At 37.9% G+C, this 18252-nt stretch overlaps 1 protein-coding gene across 4 annotated transcripts in view; it reads right to left on the bottom strand.

Moving 5' to 3' along the window:
• Lingo2 (leucine rich repeat and Ig domain containing 2) overlaps positions 1-18252 on the bottom strand; it is a 1280444-nt gene that overhangs the window by 602287 nt on the left and 659905 nt on the right. For 3 of the 4 annotated variants that reach the window (XM_045160274.1, XM_045160271.1, XM_045160280.1), the window contains one exon: positions 13552-13632. The gene's annotated coding sequence lies outside the window, so the exon portion shown is untranslated. Of the gene's footprint in view, positions 1-13551; positions 13633-15294; positions 15330-18252 lie in introns of those variants that run through there. The other variant, XM_045160289.1, reaches the window with a different exon arrangement.

The following is an 18252-nucleotide window of genomic DNA, read 5'->3' on the forward strand; positions in this document are numbered from 1 at the left end:
ACCAGAAAAAGCTACAAAATACAAGGTTTGAATTAAAAATTCACTAGAGGTATTAATATTACCTTAAACATGCAGAAAAAAAAAACAGTAACCCTGAGTATACAAGCCACTCAAAATGCCCTAATGTGAGGAAAAAATTTAAAAGAATGTAAAATGGTGCATGGTTCTTATGGGATATTAACAGGCAGAATAATAAAGATGAGAGAGAGAAAATTAATTATCTGAAGAAATAATTACTTTAGTTTTCCAGATTTGGGGAAGATTCATGTTTACAGAAATCTGTGAATGTCAATATAGCCTAAAGAATATAAACAGTTCCACACTGCAATACACTATAATTATTTTTTTGATAATAAATATCAGAAAAAAACCCTCTCCATATATAAAGAATGCACAACGAGAATATTTGCAGAGTTTTTAAGAAAAAATTTTGAGATCAGAGGACAGAAGAATTATGTTTTTAATATGCCAAAAGGCAAAAACAAATATGAAGTTGTCCATCTAGACATCTGAATTTAACATTTGTGAGAGAACCAAATGCAGTTCCAAAATGAAATTAAAAATACCAAGTGCTGCTTAATTTACCTTCCATCTACAGTCACAAAGCAGAACTAAATGAACGCTGGCACTTGCTTCACATTTCCCTTTTATTCAATATGGGAACCCAGCCATGGAATGGTCCCACCCACAGTTAGGGTAGGTCTTCCCACCAAAGTTAACTTAATCTAGAAACTCTAATATAGACATGTTCGTGGATTTACCTCCCAGGTGATTCTAGATCCAGTAAAGTTTATGAATAAGATTAAACATCACAAGACCATGCTTTGTCAACTTAACACCCAAACGTCCAAAGTTTAAGTGATAATCTTCCATCCCTTGTTCACATGGACTTATGACAATCTCATAATGCAAAGTGCATTCAGTCCAACTTCAAAAGATCCATAGTCTTTGGCAGCCCTAAGACTGTCAAAAGTCTATAAAGTCTCTTCTAAAAAATCAAAGTTATTGATGAACTAAAAGCCTCAATATAATTCATAAGCAAATTAAACACTTCCAATATACAATGGCCCAAAATAAATATTCCCATTCCAAAATGGAAGAATGGGGCCATAACAAGGAAATATCATACCAAAGCAGAGCAAATAATATATTCTGAAGATTCATTCTGGTATCTGTGACTCATGGTTAGAACCCCCTGGAATCCTAAGTTCTTGGATAGTTTGGCCCCTCCAGCACTTCTGCCTGCCATGCACATGGCCTCTTTCTGATACTGCAGTGCAAGACTCCAGACCATGATGATAGGATGTTCTGCTGCCAGGTTAGAATAGTACCTGCCCCCTTTGACCACAGTTATTGTGCCTTCCAGCCTGACTTGGGGAAACACATACGTGTAGAGGTAGCTGTTTTTTTTTTTTTTTTTGGTTTTTTTTAAGAGAAAACCCTCAAGTGGTATTATCTGTTAGGTTTTCTTCTTTCAAATTAGATTTTTCTTTCAAGGTGGAACATCTAATATGAGGGATCTTGCCTTCAGGGTATCTTTCATATTTTCCCAGTAATGCATGGGAGGTAGCTATTATTTTTAATAGTTACAGTTGCTATTTTAGCATCAACCTTTTGTTTACAATGCAATATGAGTCTCATACTTTTGGCTTCATATGCTGCTCTTTCTCACGGTAGATATGTGTCACAGCAGTGAGCAATAACCTAACATAACATGGATTTGATACTGTCTTGAGATTTCCTTTACCAAACAAATTAGCCCATCACTTTAATTTGGCCGCTTGTTAAGTTCTCAGGATATGGACATAACATGCTCATATTTTTTGCCAACATATAATATGAACTACTGTTATCCCAGTCTCCCAAAAGCTTCTATATTATTTCTGATGTTTCATAAATCAGACTTACTCAGCAAACATTTATGTGAAGATTTTAGTCTCCAAAACTCCCAAGAGAATGTCCTATAAAGCAGTCTTTGCTGCATGGCAGAGCTTTTCTATATCAAAATTTCAGATTTAACATTCTTCCTACAAACCAGTTCCAAAGTCCTATACACCGCACAGTCTAGTTCATAACAAAAAATTTAACCCATTTCTAGTACTAAATTTCTGTAGTAGTTGCTTTTATTGTTTCTGTGAAAGAAAAAACACATTAAAAAAAAAAAGACTGGATTGGTTTATTTTGGCTCACAGTTATAGGTTTAAGTCATTCATGACAGGGGAGGTGTAACAGCAGGATCATGAAGCATCCAATTGTATTCATTCTACAAACAATAAACAGAGAGTGCTAAAGGAGGCTGGAACTCACCTCCCTTTTCCCTATTTAATCAGCCCAAGATCCTAGACCATGGGATCATGCCATCTACAGTTATAATACGTCTTTTCACCTTAACTAACCCTAAGTAGAAATACCCTCACAGACTCCTCCAGAAATTTGTCTCCTAGGTGATTCTAAAAATAACAAAATTAAAACAGAGATTGTTCCTTATACATAGTACTTTTATACTTTGGTTTTTAATTCATTTTTTATTTTCTATATGGTTAAAAAGAAAAATACATTAAAATGTCTATATATTATGTCTAAATATATCTAAATATCTATATAAATGATGTGCAATGTATAAAGATGTTTACATCAGTGACATAAAGGAGTCAGAATAATTATTGAATAAAATTTTTAGATATATTTGAAGCTAAACTGGTACGTGAAAAAGTTTTGGAGATGGATAGAGGTAATAGTTATATCAAAATAGGAATATAAGCCAGGTGTGGTGGTACATGCCTTTAATCCCGGCACTCAGGAGGCAGAGGTAGGAGGATCACCATAAGTCCGAGGCTACCCTGAGGCTAAATAGTGAATTCCAGACCAGTTTGAGCTAGAGTAAGACACTACCTCAAAAAAAAAAAAAACTAAAAAAAGGAATATATTTAATATTATAAAATTATACAATTAAAAATGCTTAAATGATGAATGTTATGTAATACATGATTTAGCAAAATCACATAAGATGGGCATTTTCAGTTAGCCAGTTTGTGATATTATAGCTTCATAAAAAGCATAACATATGACAACATTGTATTAAATTATGCATCCTCAAATTGCCTCAACAATATGTCAGCTAAGCTATAAAATTTTGTGTAAATTAATGGTACTAGAACCCAATGAGCCAACTACACAGCCCACCAGAGAAAATGCCTGGAAACGTGATGGAGCTGTCACACTTGCTGCATGGGTGATACCACGAGCCTTCTGTGAAATCATGTTGGCCTCTGAATCGTTTCCATGCTTGTTGCCCTGTTCCATCCATAGTTTCCAATGGCTAGATAAATAATTGTTTTTCCCATCACAGAAATGGAGCTTGCAATCACTCTCCTGCAACAAAGTCCAATCATCACCACTGAGCTGTGATTTCACTCTCATAAGCTTGGTTGTTACCCATTAAAATAAGAGAAATATTGATCAATAGTTATGTATCAATTATTTAGTGAAAAATTTAGAGTTAGGAAACAATAGAGGAGTTTTAATTTTAGTTGGATGGTGTTGTCAGGCTTGCATATATTTAATGACCTGAATTTTTATTTAACTTTATTTTCATAAGTAAGGTGAAATCATAGGTTCCTTTAGACTTAAAGTTCATTCAACACAGGTGAATAAAACTGTTATGCTTTTTTGTGACTTCTTAAAATTTTCATGCACCTTTAATTTGCAGGTGGTTAGAGAAATATGTCTTTTTGTTGTAAGGTCATAACACTGATCACAGAAAATGCCAATTAAAACATAATAGTATACCATGACACACACACATCACATCAAAACAGCTAAGATAAAAAAATACAAATTAATGAATGTTGATGATAATAATAAACAGCCAGCATTCCTATCCTGTGCCAATGTGAATGGAAAATGGTACAAGCATTTGATCAGGTAACAAGATCCCAAAACAGGCTTTGAATACACACAAAAGCATTCATAAAACATATATACTTTTCACAAACAATCACAGAAGACTTGAATAAGAATATAGGCTATGAATATACAAATTTCATGATGCTATACAGTGAAAGTTAAATTATTTCTACACATAAGAACCTAGCATATATATTACTGTGAATATAGTGGAGGTACAAACTCCTATACTTAAATTTACATACAAGAAAAATAGACTAAATCATCCACAATTGGAACTCATGGAAGTGACTGCTTTATGACTTGGAAAAAGAAAAATCATTTTGATGGTGTTGGTTTGGGTGCATTGTAATCTAAGTGGCATCACACAGGATGCCACTGGTAAAATATGCCAAACCATCCTCTTAAAACTTGCATAACTTTCTTATATATATTTCACCAAAATATATATTTGAAATATGATAAATGATTATTTTATAGGTCAGTAAAAAATGAAAGCAAAATATAAAAAATAAGCACCTTTCTTTTTAGTAAGCCTAATGGCCTTTTTGATATATAAAGATTCACATTTGGACCATTGCCCCACATTTTTAGTTTTCTGAGAGTGCCATAAATATCAATATTGGTTAAGAGGATTAAGAAAATCCAAAGTGTCTTATATGGGAGCATAAGGGAGTTTAAAGTACAACATCCAAAAGAAAATATTTTGTCCTAATATACCACTTTGCTGTCCTTACTACTTTTGAAAGTAATTAAATTACCATTATAACGGGGCATTGGAGGTTGGAAAATAGAAATATTAGGCTAAGTTTGAAAATGTTCAACAGTAGGACCACTCCAAGTTCTAGGAACCTGGGTTCAGTGCTAATGCATACAATAAAATATTTTATTTATTTATTTCTTATCAAGGAAAGAGAGAGGGGAAGCAGAAAATGGGCACACCAGTGTCTCTTGCCACTACAAACAAATTCCAGATGCAAGCAAGCATGTGCCACTTTGGGCATCTGACGTTACATGGTGTGGAGGTTTGATTCAGGTGTCCCCATAAACTTAGGTATTCTGAATGCTAGTCTCCCCAGCTGATAGCAATTGGAAATTAAAGCCTCCTGGAGGCAGTATGTTGTTGGGGGCAGGCTTATGGGTATTATAGTCACTTTCCCCTTGCCAGCATTTAGCATACTCTCCTGTTGCTATTGTCCACCTTGTTGGCCAGTGTGATGTCCACCACTGCTTATTCCATAGTTTTCCCTGCTATCATGAAGCTTCCCCTCGAGCCTGTAAGCCAAAATAAACCTCTTTTTCCCAGAAACTGCTCTTAGTTGGGTAATTTCTACCAGCAATGCAAACCTGACTGCAACACTAAAGTGGAACCAAGGAGTGGGGTTGCTGCTAGACACCTGACTGTATGGCTTGGGCCTTTCAGAGTTGATTATCAATAGGAATGTGGAAGGATTTGAAACCATGGCCTAAGAGATGCCTTGCAGTGCTATAAGTACAGCTTGATGGACTATTCTGGTCAGAATTCAAAGGCCTGAATACAGTAAGAACTATGGACTGTGAGGTTTGGTTTATGAGGGTAAGAAAGAGTTTTGCTTGCACTGGGCTAGCAGTTTGTACAAGGCTTGCTGCTTTGCCTGTGTCCTGAGAAGTTGTGCAGGGTTGCTTTGTGTAGAAATGAACTGGTGTCAGCAGAGGGATATGGCACAGAAAGAAAAATCATTGGATGAACTGCTGCCAGTTCAGCTTCAATTGAGAGATTAAAACCTTTGAGATTGGGCTAGCTGACCTGCACTGAGGCATCAGGAAGAATGTAGACTCTTTTGAAAGGGTCTGAGTGCTCAAAGAGTCCTGTTCTTCAAAGTCTGCTTTATTCCCCCTTGGATTAACCATTGGCACCCCACATGGTGTTGTGGAGTAAATGCTGGAAAGAGGGTCATTGAGTTTGCAGCATGGTGTTATATTTTGGAAATGTCCATGGGCAGTGTGAAGCAGGTTTGCTGGTTGCCTGCATTGAGACCCCCATGGGGCCATGAAGATCAACCATGGCTTGTACTAGAGACCCATTGCAAATGCAGAGACCACGAGATGGCTGCCTAGGAGAGCTGCCGACCCCAGTGATGTTTTCCAGGACTGTGAATAGCCTAGCTGAAGGGGCAAAATTGAAATGCCAGAGATTTGTTACTGGTTAGAATTATTGGACTGGGAGATTTGTCACTGGCTAGAGTTGTTGATGTTGAAGCTACAGAGCATGATGTTTGCCCTGGTTGTCTTAAATCTTGTATTGGCTGACTGTTTCTTTGCCATGCCCAATGCCATCTTCTGCAATGTGAATGTTTATTCTGTGCCATTATGGGGTTTCTGAGGTTATTTTTTGGTATTATGGCTCAGTTAAAAGATCTTGGACTATGGGGATATATGAACAGCATTGGGATTGATAAAAACTATAGGGACTTTTAAAGTTGGACTGAATGCATTGTATTTTCTATCATGTGTGGTTATCAGTTTATGGGGGCCAGTGGTGGAATGTGGAGGTTTGATTCAGGTGTCCCCCATAAACTTAGGTGTTCTGAATGCTAGACTACCAAGCTGATAGCAATTGGAAATTATAGCCTCCTGGAGGCAGTGTGTGGTTGGGGGCAGGCTTATGGGTGTTATAGCCACTTTCCCTTTGCCAGTGTTTGGCACCCTCTCCTGTTGCTATTGTCCACCTTATGTTGGCCAGGGGGTGATGTCCACCCTCTGCTCATGCCATTGTTTCCCCTTGCCATCTTGGAGCTTCCCCTCAAGCCTGTAAGCCAAAATAAACCTCATTTTTTCCCCCACAAGATGCTCTCTGTTGAGTGATTTCTACCAGCAATGTGACTGCAACACATGGGTCCTGGAGAACTGAACCTGGGCCATCAAGCTTTGTAAGCAAGTACCACTAACTGCTGGGCCTTCGTTCCTGGATTCTTTTTATAAATTCTAATACTCCTATTGGAAAGACAGAGACAGATGGAAACTTTCTCTTTTCCCAGTTCTGCCCCAATATGTAAATAAATCTATTTCCTTAATCAACTTCTATAATATGCACAAGAAAACCAGAGACCATGGTTCATAGTATGTCATTTCTAGAATAGTAAAACCCTTTGCCACATATTTTTGAACAAGACATTTTATTTATAATTTTTAAAAAATATATTTTTTATTTATTTGTTGTTTGGCAGAGAGAGGCAGTTATGGTGGGGAAGAGGCAAACAGAGAGAGAGAGAGATGGAAGGAGAGAGAGAGAGAGAAAATGAGTGTCCTAGGACCTCCAGCCACTGCAAATGAACTCCAGAAGCATGTGCCATCTTGTGCATCTGGGTTCTAGAGTATCCAACCTGGGTCTTTAGACTTAACAGGTGAGTACCTTAACTGCTAAGCCATCTCTTCAGCCCCTCATTTATGATTTTAACTTATTATTTCTTTTTAAATTTCTTTTCTGTTTTAAATAACAATTGTGTATGGCTTTTATTTTTTCTTTCATCTTGACCATGTGACTTTCCTCACTTGCATTATCTATCCTTGCCCTCAGTGGTCCTGAGGAAGCTGAATGTTGCTCAAGGCAGCTTTCCACAAATCTGATTCTGTTCTTTCCTGTCTCAAAGATTTTACTCTTCCCTCACAGTATTTTTCATTTCCATCCTGTTCTTTGTAGCACAATTTGTTAAATCTCTAGGTTGTAATTTGATGAGTTATGATGAAATGTGGAGTCATTTGATGAATGTTTCAGAATGGCAATTTTCTGATCTTTTTTTTTTCTGGTTTCTGTATTAACTTATTGTTTTGTAAGTAGGTTTTTCCTCTGAAGCTTTCTGATTCCATGTCAAACCATCATTTTCCAGGTCCAGATTGGTATGGTTGGTCTTCTTCCTAACAGTTTCTTTACTAACAGTTTCTTTTTCAGAGATTCTGAAAAAAAATCTAATAAAGTGTAGTATATTCCACTAAACAATCAATAAGACTGACTGTCAGCCTTTTTTCTTACTAACAACTTGTGAGCAGAAAACTTCTAAACTTTATAATTGAAGGGTAGGATGTTATGAACTTTGGGCACAAATTCTTATAGGTGGACCAATCCACATACTTAAGTGCCAAATACAGTGCCTTAACTAGCCTGTTAGTGTGCCATCTCCTCCCAGCCCTGCATGGTTCTCTCACTTGCATACATACCTTATCTCTATTCCTATGGTTACAGATAAAATGCCTGTTTGCATGAGCTCTTCTTTGTATGTAATTTATTTCTGTGAATCCTTCCTTTCTTTATTCCCCTTCAGAAGGAGGAAGACAAAGAATTTCTGTATAGGTCAGCAGGTAAAGTAATTGAAGAGTCATGCCACATATGACTGCTTAACATGCAAATACACTCCAAAGATATCTGAGTCAATGGGCAGAAAGTAAAGGGGCATATTCTCTTCTTTTATTTAAGGCCTACTTTAGTGTGTGAACTTCAATTTGCCAGTGTAGATTCTTCCCAGAAGCTAATAATAGATTCAAAGATCACAGTTTTGAATGTTGTCAAATTTTCATTTTCCTTTATTGTCTTTATAAGCCGTGTTGTATGTATGTATGTTTTCCTGAATATCCAACCCAGGACCTCACTGTGCTCTACTACTGAAGTACAACTCCAGCCTGCTTATACCAATTCTAAGTGCATCAAGCACTATAACACTAATAGGATTTTAAAATACAGAAGAAAAAATAAAAGGCAACTTTTGTCTAACAATAAAAACAGTGATATACTGCTACGCTCTGCATGTACTGCCATGCTCTGGAGAAAATATTTGCAGGTTATCCAACTGATAGAGGCCTAATCTCTAGAATCTACAAAGAACTCAAAAATCTAAACAGTAAGAAGTCAAACACCCCACTCACAAAATGGGGCAAAGAGATGAACAGGCAGTTCACAGAGGAAGAAATACAAATGGCAAATACACAATTAAGAAAATGTTCAATTAAAGCAACTATGAGATTCCACCTTATTCCAATACGGATAGCAAACATCAAAAAATCAAATGAAAATAAATGCTGGCGAGGATGTGGAGAAGTAGGAACACTCATCCACTGTTGGTGGGAATGTAGGATGGTACAACCACTTTGGAAAGCAATATGTAGACTCCTGAAAAAGCTGACTGTAGAGATACCAACAGACCCAGTTATTCCCTTACTGGGCATCTACTCTAAAACCTCCAAATCACAGGCCAGAGAGATTTGCTCAACCATGTTTGTAGTGGTTCAATTCATAATTGCTAAGAGCTGGAATGAACCCAGATGTTCATCACTAGAAGAATGGATAACTAAGATGTGGTACATCTACACAATGGAATTCTATACAGCAGTAAGAAAAAATGACACAATGAAATTTTAGTGAAAATGGTTGAACCTGGAAAAGATCATTCTCAGTGAACTTACCCAATCATAGAAAAAAAATCGCCACATAGTCTCACTCATCTATAACACCTAACCTGAATCTACCCAAGATACCTTACTTACCTAGTCAGCATCTTGTGGGCTAGACACTTGGATGGATGGGGAGGGAGGGAATGGCATCAAAGGGGTGGAAAACACTAATCTAGACCCAAACAGCAATGGTACCATAAAATTCTACTTCCTAAAAGGCAGACCAAATGGCTGAAACTTCACCAGGCCCTTATAGGGAACACCTGAACCACAAGATACTGGAGAGGGTAGGATCAAGGCGAATCTTAATCGTCTACATCTTCTCTCCCTCCCTCTCCCTCTCTCTCTCTTTTCTCTAAGTCTGTGTATTAGTTATCTTTTTCCTCATTTTCTTAGTGGGCACTGACCTGTAACTCCGAGTACCAGCATGGGGCTATCATCCACAATGAGCTTTTGATCAGAGAGACCTACAAGGTTTCCTAAAAGACAGACAAGTTTCTGTCAGAGTATTTGATGAGCCACCAAAGGTTAGTGGTAAGACCCTACTGCTGAAGACACCATAGGCATTTGACACGTAAAATGAAATGGCATGGCTGGATTCTAGAAGAAAGTCAGTCCCCAGACAGTTAGCATGTCTAGTTCGAGAAGGTGCTACATGGGCGACTGGGGGAAAATGACCAATATGTATCCAAGCAACTCATGGTCTAACCTACTTAGCAGCAAATAACCTGTTGTGATGCCCACACAAGTGCAATAGTGGCACACAGCCATGGTAGGGAACCAACTGCTCTTGATTTGGCTAACTGATCCCCTCAGTGGTACAGGACCCATAGCTGGAGCTGGGAAACAAGTCAGAACCATAGACAAACATAAGTCCACTTTCCATTATCAAGCTACCATCAATCGTGGGCTACAAGATGGCCTACACCTATTGAATTCTCTATAAAAAAAAGTAGTAAGTGTTATCTCATTTGTCCTGGTGCTAACTTACTCTCTGTTGGAGAATCTGCTTCTCTTTTTCAGATAGATGTAGATCCTCAGGAGAGAGCCACCCCATCATACCTCAACAGGGCCCCAGCTGAAACCAAGAAAAATTGGAGAAAGAAGCAAGGGTGCTATTTTCTTGATGAACCAGATACCAGCACAAGGGGGAAGGAGACCACACAGAGAAAAATCAACTCCTACCAAATCAGAGAGCCAGAGCCGCAGAGGCCCCCAACACCTCATCACTGAAGCAGACCAAACATGAAACCAACATGGCTCAGGGAAATTTTGTGGAAGAGGGGGCTGAAAGAATGTCAGAGCCACATGTTGGGTCATGATATGCAGAGACATTTATCCTACCCATAACTATGGGCTAACACCACAATGCATGACCCATATACCTCAACAAGGAAGGGCCAATGGGGAGGGCGTAGGCCATGGATAAGCCTAATAGTGGTACCAGACTGACTGTATTTGCTGAATACAAAACTAATTAATAAAAATATATGTATTAAACAAACATTAATATAAACCATTCATCACCATCACTTAGAGAAAATACAATTATTATTTTTTTTTTTTTCAAGATAGACTCTTGGTCTATCCCGTGTTGACTCAGGCTGGCCTACAACTAACTGTGATCCTCCTACCTTTGCCTCCCAAGTGTGGGTATTAATAGTGTGCACCATCACACCCACCTAGAGAAGCATTATTTTCATCTAATATTTATTCACAAAGAAATGATATTTGTGAACATACTGGTAATAAACTTTGACTATGATGGCACCTGAATTATTAATAAAAGAACAAATATAAATATTTGGATCCAATTCAGTAGACCTGTGAAAGCCTCAAACTATGTAACACAATAAATTTTTACTGCTCATGCATTTCACTTTGCACACAAAATTACTTCTTTTTGGTCACATTTGAAATGAACAAGTAACATTTATTTCTAAGTTTTGTCGATGTAGTAGGTGTTTTATTTAGTTTTTATTTAATAGCAGAACAAAATTCACTTCTATATAGGTGGTACATGTCATTAAACCAGCACTTGGGAGGCAGAGGTAGGAGGATCGCCGCCAGGTCAGCCTGAGCTAGAGTGAGATCCTACCTCAAAACACCCATACACACAGAAGATATACGGTGTGTACTGGTTGGGTACAGAGAAGGTTCAATCTTCTGACTTAATGTTTCAAATAATAAGAGAAAAATACAAATAAAACACCTTTAGTCACTGATAAAGGTCAAGCTTTTAGAAGTCATCACTAAATGTAGAATAAGTCATTGTTATAGACTCCCAATTAATTTTTAATTTAAATTTGTTTCAGGTAACTCTTCCATATTTGTTGCAATGTCAGTTATCTTGCACTGATTTCATTTTGAACATTTGGAATCAAATCTATGTACCTCTTAAATCATAAAGAGTTTTATTGCTATGTATTGAGACACACCTGAGTAACACAAGCAGGCTGGTATAGACACTGAGAGGCAGGAGTGGGGGTAACACTTGCCTTGGATTCAAGCAACATGAGAGCTGAATGCCTCTTCTGCTCAGTGAGCTTGTGTAACTGCAGATAGTTAACAGGTCAGTGCCAAGAGGAACATGATAATTGAGATGAAATATCAAAAATATTAATAAAACATGGCACAGTTATCTTCAGTTTGCAAAATGATAGAACTTAAACTGTGGATTGGCATGTTTTCTGTCTGCTTTTTTTCATATCTCTAGTAATTAACTTTTACTAAATTTACCAAAACATTCATTCTGCAATGGATGAAAACTACTTTGACCCTGAACCACAGTAAGTATGAGAATTCCCAAGCTGTAAGATGTTTATTGAGCCATCTGACCAAACAGCAACTAAACTTTCTCACCTTTTTAATTATATGTGTGTGTGTGTGTGTGTGTGTGTGTGTGTGTGTGTAGTTTACTTATTTGAGAGAAAGAAGCAGAGAGGGGAGGGAGTGAGAGAAAGAGAATGGGCATGCCAGGGCCTCCAACCACTGCAAAGAAACTCCTGACACATGTGCCTCCTTGTGAGTCTGGTTTATGTGGGTCCTGGGGAATTGAACCAGGGTCCTTTGACTTTGAAGGCAAATATCTTAACCACTAAGCCCATCTCTCTAGACCCCAATTTCCCCATTTTAAAAAATTAAAAGTATAACCTCTACCCTGACTTCTTATTAGAGTGCGTAGATACTAGTAACTTGTGCATGTTTTAAGTCATTTGTGAATTATAAGACTGTATACAAATGCACATTTATTATACTTTAAGTAATAATCATGTAGGTTGTAGTATGGCATTCAGATAAACTATGATTGGCATAAATATATAAAATATGTAAGAACAGAAACTTCACATTGGAAACACACACACACACACACACACACACACACACAAAGACTCTATTCAAAAACGCTGGCTCAGGGAACAATAATGATTAAAAGACAAGTTGCATGATACATTGAAAATGCAGAGTTTTCATCTGTTAATATTAAGATGATTATACCTACTAAGTTCTCATGTTATAATGAAAATTAACATGACATAGAAAAATTTTTATAAATATTACTTGGAATGTTTAATGTATTAAATAACAGCCTTATATTTCATTTTCCTTATGTTGAAGAAACTACTAGTCTTAACTTGTAATTATTTGTTCAATTATAAGGAAATCTACCAAGGTAAATATTATATTCTCCATTATAAAAAAGAAAACTTTGAGGGGGGACAGGTAAGAAGGCAAGGATGGTACCAACATGTGCTGTTTACACACGGAGTATGTACATAACTAATGAAAAAGAAAGAATGATGAGAGACTGGGGAAATGGCTCAGTGCTTAAGAGCACTTTTGCAAGCAAGAGAGGGCATGGTTTACCCTGAGTTCAATTTTCCTCACACATGTAAATGCTGGGTACAGCCATGCTCACATGTAGCCCTAGTCCTGCTGGAGCTAAAACTAGAAAATTGCCTGGGTTCACTGGCTAGCCAGTCTGAAAAAAAATGGCATTTCCAAACTCAGGGAGTAGGACTCCATTCAAGGACGTATGAAGATGAGCAATGGCACAAGATATCCTACATTCTCCCCACCCCCTACATGTGTACCCATGGGGCAAGTTCATCTACACACATACATAAATACATATACCACACCCCCCCCACACACGCACACATGCATGCACACACATGCGCAAATGGGAGACCTTCACCGCACAGAAATATTTTTTCCACTTACCAGTTTGAATTGGTCTCCTCATGCTGGTGGTAGTCACTTGCACCCTTCCTCTCAGAGCCTCATCTCATAACTCTCAGCGTGCTGCACAAAGTAAAATAAAAGAGAGAAAAAAGAAAAAGAGAAGGAAAAAAAATCACAGATAAAAGTGACATTTGCTTCAAATGAAGAATTTGTACATATTACTGTTCATAGCAGAAGTAACAAGATTACATGCCACCTGTGTTTGCTAAAATTTTAAAGGAACATTAGATATTCGTCCACTTCATGGGATTGAGGTATTCCATTTGAAAACAAGTGTATTTCCACATTTGTCTTGGAATATTTAGAATATGGCTAAGTTTCTGTAGTGGCATGAATGCAAAATGACCCCAGAGATTTCTGTTTGAAAACTTAAAACCCAGCTGGCAGTGCTGTCAGGTCGAGCCTGGCAAGAGGAAATATGTCAGGGGTGAGGGGGAGTAGCTCAGAGGTTAGATGTCTATCTCTCCTTGCTCTTCTATTTCTACTTCCTCCTTGGTATGGTGATGTGGTGCTTGTTTCATAGTGCTTTCGTGCTTTCTCAGGAATGATGAATTCTACCCTCTGGAATGAAAGTCAAATTAAACCTTTTTCTGTCCATAAGTTGCTTCTGATTAGGTAAGTTTATTTTTTTCCCTTCTCTCTTTTATTGTTGTAAGTAACATGTAGTATCTGCCAAGTATTTGTTAAATTTCTTTTTACTTGAGAGAGTGGGCAGATGCACCTCAAATTCAAAGTTAGCTGATTGTGGTGGCACATTTCTTTTATCCCAGCATTTGGGAGGCAGAGGTAGGAGGATCACCATGAGTTCAAAGCCACCCTGAGACTACATAGTGAATACCAGGTGAGCCTGAGCTACAGTGAGACCCAACCTGGAAAAAACAAAACAAAACAAAATTCAAAGTTAGACTGTGCAAGTGTGTACATATCTTTTATAGTAAATGGTTAAATAAGTCATCTTCATCATATCTACTCATACATTTCTGCATGTGAATCTGTGTTCAACTGAATAAAAAATAGTATGTTTATTATTCAGGTTTTTTTTAATAAAGATGCCAAAGCAGCCTTTAAAGAAAGGACATTTTGTAGATATACCACATCTTAGTTATCTAGTTGTTGTTATTATTATTATTATCTAGTTATTATTATAGTGATGGACATCTGGGTTGATTCCAGCTCTTAGCTATAATGAATTCAGCTGCTAAAGTATATATACACAATGGAATTCTATACAGCAGTAAGAAAAAATGACACAATGAAATTTGAGGAAAAATGTTTAAATCTGGAATAGATCATTCTCAGTGAACTTACCCAATCCAGAAAAAAAAAAAAAATGCCACATAGTCTCACTCATCTACAGCACCTAACCTGAATCTACACAAGATGTCTTACATACCCAGCAAGCATCTCGTGGACTAGACAATAGGATGGGTGGGGAGGAAGGAGAGGGCAATGGAGGGGGAGGGAAATGCAAATCTAGACCCAAACTAAGACAGTACCATAAAATTCTACATACTAAAAGTCAGACCAAATGGCTGAACCTTCACTGGGCCCTTAGAGGGAACACCTGAGCCACAAGACACTGGAGAGGATATTAAGAAGACTGACTTTAATCTTCTACAGCTTCTCTCCCTCTCTCTCTCTTTTTCTCTCTCCCTGCCCCCCCTTCTATCTAACTCTTTTATATTAGCTATCTTTTTCTTCCTTTTCTTAGTGGGCACTGACCTGTAACTCCCAGTACCAGCATGTGGCAATCATCCACAGTGAGCTTTTGATCAGAGAGACCTACAAGGTTTCCTAAAAGAAAGACAGATTTCTGTCAGAGTACTTGATTACCTACCAAAGGTTAATGGTAAGACCCTACTGCTGAAGACACCTTAAGTGGTTGATACACAAAATGGAATGGCATGGCTGGAAGAGAGTCAGTCCCCAAACAGTCAGTGTGTCTAGTGCCAGAAAGTGCCACAAATGGGCGACTGGGAGAAAATGACCAATATCTGTCCAAGAAACTCATGGTCTAACCTACTTTAACCTGTTGTGATTCTCACACAAGTGCAATAGTGGTGCACAGCCATGGTGGGAAACCAACTGCTCTTGATTATGTTAACTGGTCCCCACAGTGGTATGGGACCCATAGCTGGAGCTGGGAAACAAGTCAGAACCATATCCAAACATAAGCACACTGTCCATTAACAAGCTACCACCAATCATGGGCTACAAGATAGCCTATACCTATTAAATTCTCTATAAAAAAGTAAGGGTCAGGCTGGAGAGATGGCTTAGCGGTTAATTGCTTGCCTGTGAAGCCTAAGGACCCCGTTTTGAGGCTCGGTTCCCCAGGTCCCACGTTAGCCAGATGCACAAGGGCGCGCACACGTCTGGAGTTCGTTTGCAGAAGCTGGAAGCCCTGGCCGCCCATTCTCTCTCTCCCTCTGTCTTTCTCTCTGTGTCTGTCTCTCTAATAAATAAATAAATAATTTAAAAAAAAAATAAGAAAGGAAGCAAGGCTGGAGGGAGTGCTCAGTGGCTAAAGGCACTTGTTTGCAAAGCCTGGTGGCCTGAGTTTGTTTCCCCACTCCCCATGTAAAGCCAGATGCACAAAAATGGTATGGGCAAGTGGAATTCATCTGCAGTGGCAATTGGCCTGGTGGGCCCATGCTCTCTCTCCCCCTCTTTCTCTCCCTTCTCTCTCTCCCTCTCTCCCCCTCTTTCTCTCCCTTCTCTCTGTCCCTCTCTCCCTACCTCCCTCTCTGCTTATAAATTAAAAAAAAGTATTTTAAAAATAAAGGTGGTGTGTGTACCTGGAATTTGATTACAGTGGCTGAGATCCTGGTATGCCAATTCTCTCTCTCTCTCTCTCTCTCTCTTTTCCTCTCTCTCTATTGCTTTAAAGAAAATAAATAAATAAATAAATAAATAAATAAATAAATAAAAAAGTAAGGGTTATCTCATTTGTCTAGTGCTAACTTACTCTCCATTGGAGAATCTGCTTCTCTTTTTCAGATAGATGTGGATCCTAAGGAGAGAGCCACCCCAGCATACCTCAAAAGGGCCCCCGACTGAAACTAAGAACAATCGGTGAAACAAGCAAGGGTGCTGTTTAATTGGTGAAATGGGTACCTGCACAAGGGGGAAGGAGATCAACACAGAGAAAAATCAACTCCTACCAAATCAAAGATCCAGAGACCCAGAGGCCCCCAAAACCTCATCACTGAAGCAGAACAAAAACAAACCCAACATGGCTCAGGGAAATTTTGCTGAAGAGAGGGCAGAAAGAATGTCACAGCCACATGTTGGGTCATGATATGCAGAGACATTTAGCCTACCCATAACTGTGGGCTAACTCCACAAGGCATGACCCATATACCTCAACAAGGAGGGGCCAGGGGGAAGGCATAGGACATGGATTAGCCTAACAATGGTACCAAATTGACTATATTCACTGAGTACAAAACTAATTAATAAAATAAATAAATAAATAACATTTTCTGAATCAAAAAGCCTGCTGTACTCTTCAAATTCATGTTGCAGGGGTACAACTGCCTACCCAGAAGCAGCTTAGGAAAAGAAAGAGTTTATGTTGGCTATACTTCCAGGGCTGAGAGTCCATCATGTTGGGTAATATTGTGGAGGGTGATGAATGCTGCAGTTCAACCAGCTCTCTCCTCTTTATATAGTTTAGGACCCCACCCCAGTGCATGGTGCTGGCCATAATGGAGGTGAGTGCTCCCATATCATTTAAACTAATCAATATAAGTCCTCACAGATATGCATACTGGCTAACCTGTTCACAGATGAATCTAATTCCTGCCAGGTTTAAAGTAAATATAAACCATCAAATTTGCCATTTCAAAGTTTAAAAAATTTAACAGTTGGAAAAGGTAGTCAGCATGCAACCCACATATTCTTATCTACAGTTTCCATATTTATTTTTTATTTGAATAATCTGAAATTTTACTATAGATCTTGTTATCATAAATTTAGCAAGGACATTTAAAAGTAACTAATTATAAATCTAGAATCTTCTCTGTACTAATTTTAAAGCTGAATAACTAAACAAAATTATTTTGTGAAAGTTGGATAACAAATTTTTTCATTCTCTTTACAAATATTTTACTTTTTTCCATACGTCCAATTTCCATTTATGAAATGGAGTGAAGGGTTAAGATAAAAGTGGTAAATTGACAGAAAGTAGTAAAAGATGGTCTAGGACAGGCTTTGTTCACTCACAGTTAGTCTAATGTCATGAAATAATTTCTCAGGATAATTAAATTATAAATTCTTTCTTTCAAGTGCCATATTTGTGTAAAATATTTCTTAGTTGAACTTGCCACATCTGTGGCTAATAATAACAGCAATAATTATGTATTACATACAATGTATCGGAAACAATTCTTAGTATTTTATAGGCAACATATAATTTAATATTTATAATTATTTAAGTCTGGCATTACTAATGTCCCTAATTTTACATATGAGAAAATTGATATATTGAATAATTCAACTATTTAAGGTTCACTGGTATGGTGGTTTGATTCAGGTGTCCCCCATAAACTTAGGTGTTCTGAATGCTAGGTTCCCAGCTGATGGAGATATGGGAATTAATGTGTTCTGGAGGGAGTGTATTGTTGGGGGTGGGCTTATGGGTATTACAGCCAGTTTCCCATTGCCAGTGTTTGGCAC

The sequence above is a fragment of the Jaculus jaculus genome, chromosome 1 (genome assembly GCF_020740685.1).
Source record: "Jaculus jaculus isolate mJacJac1 chromosome 1, mJacJac1.mat.Y.cur, whole genome shotgun sequence".
NCBI lineage: Eukaryota > Metazoa > Chordata > Mammalia > Rodentia > Dipodidae > Jaculus > Jaculus jaculus.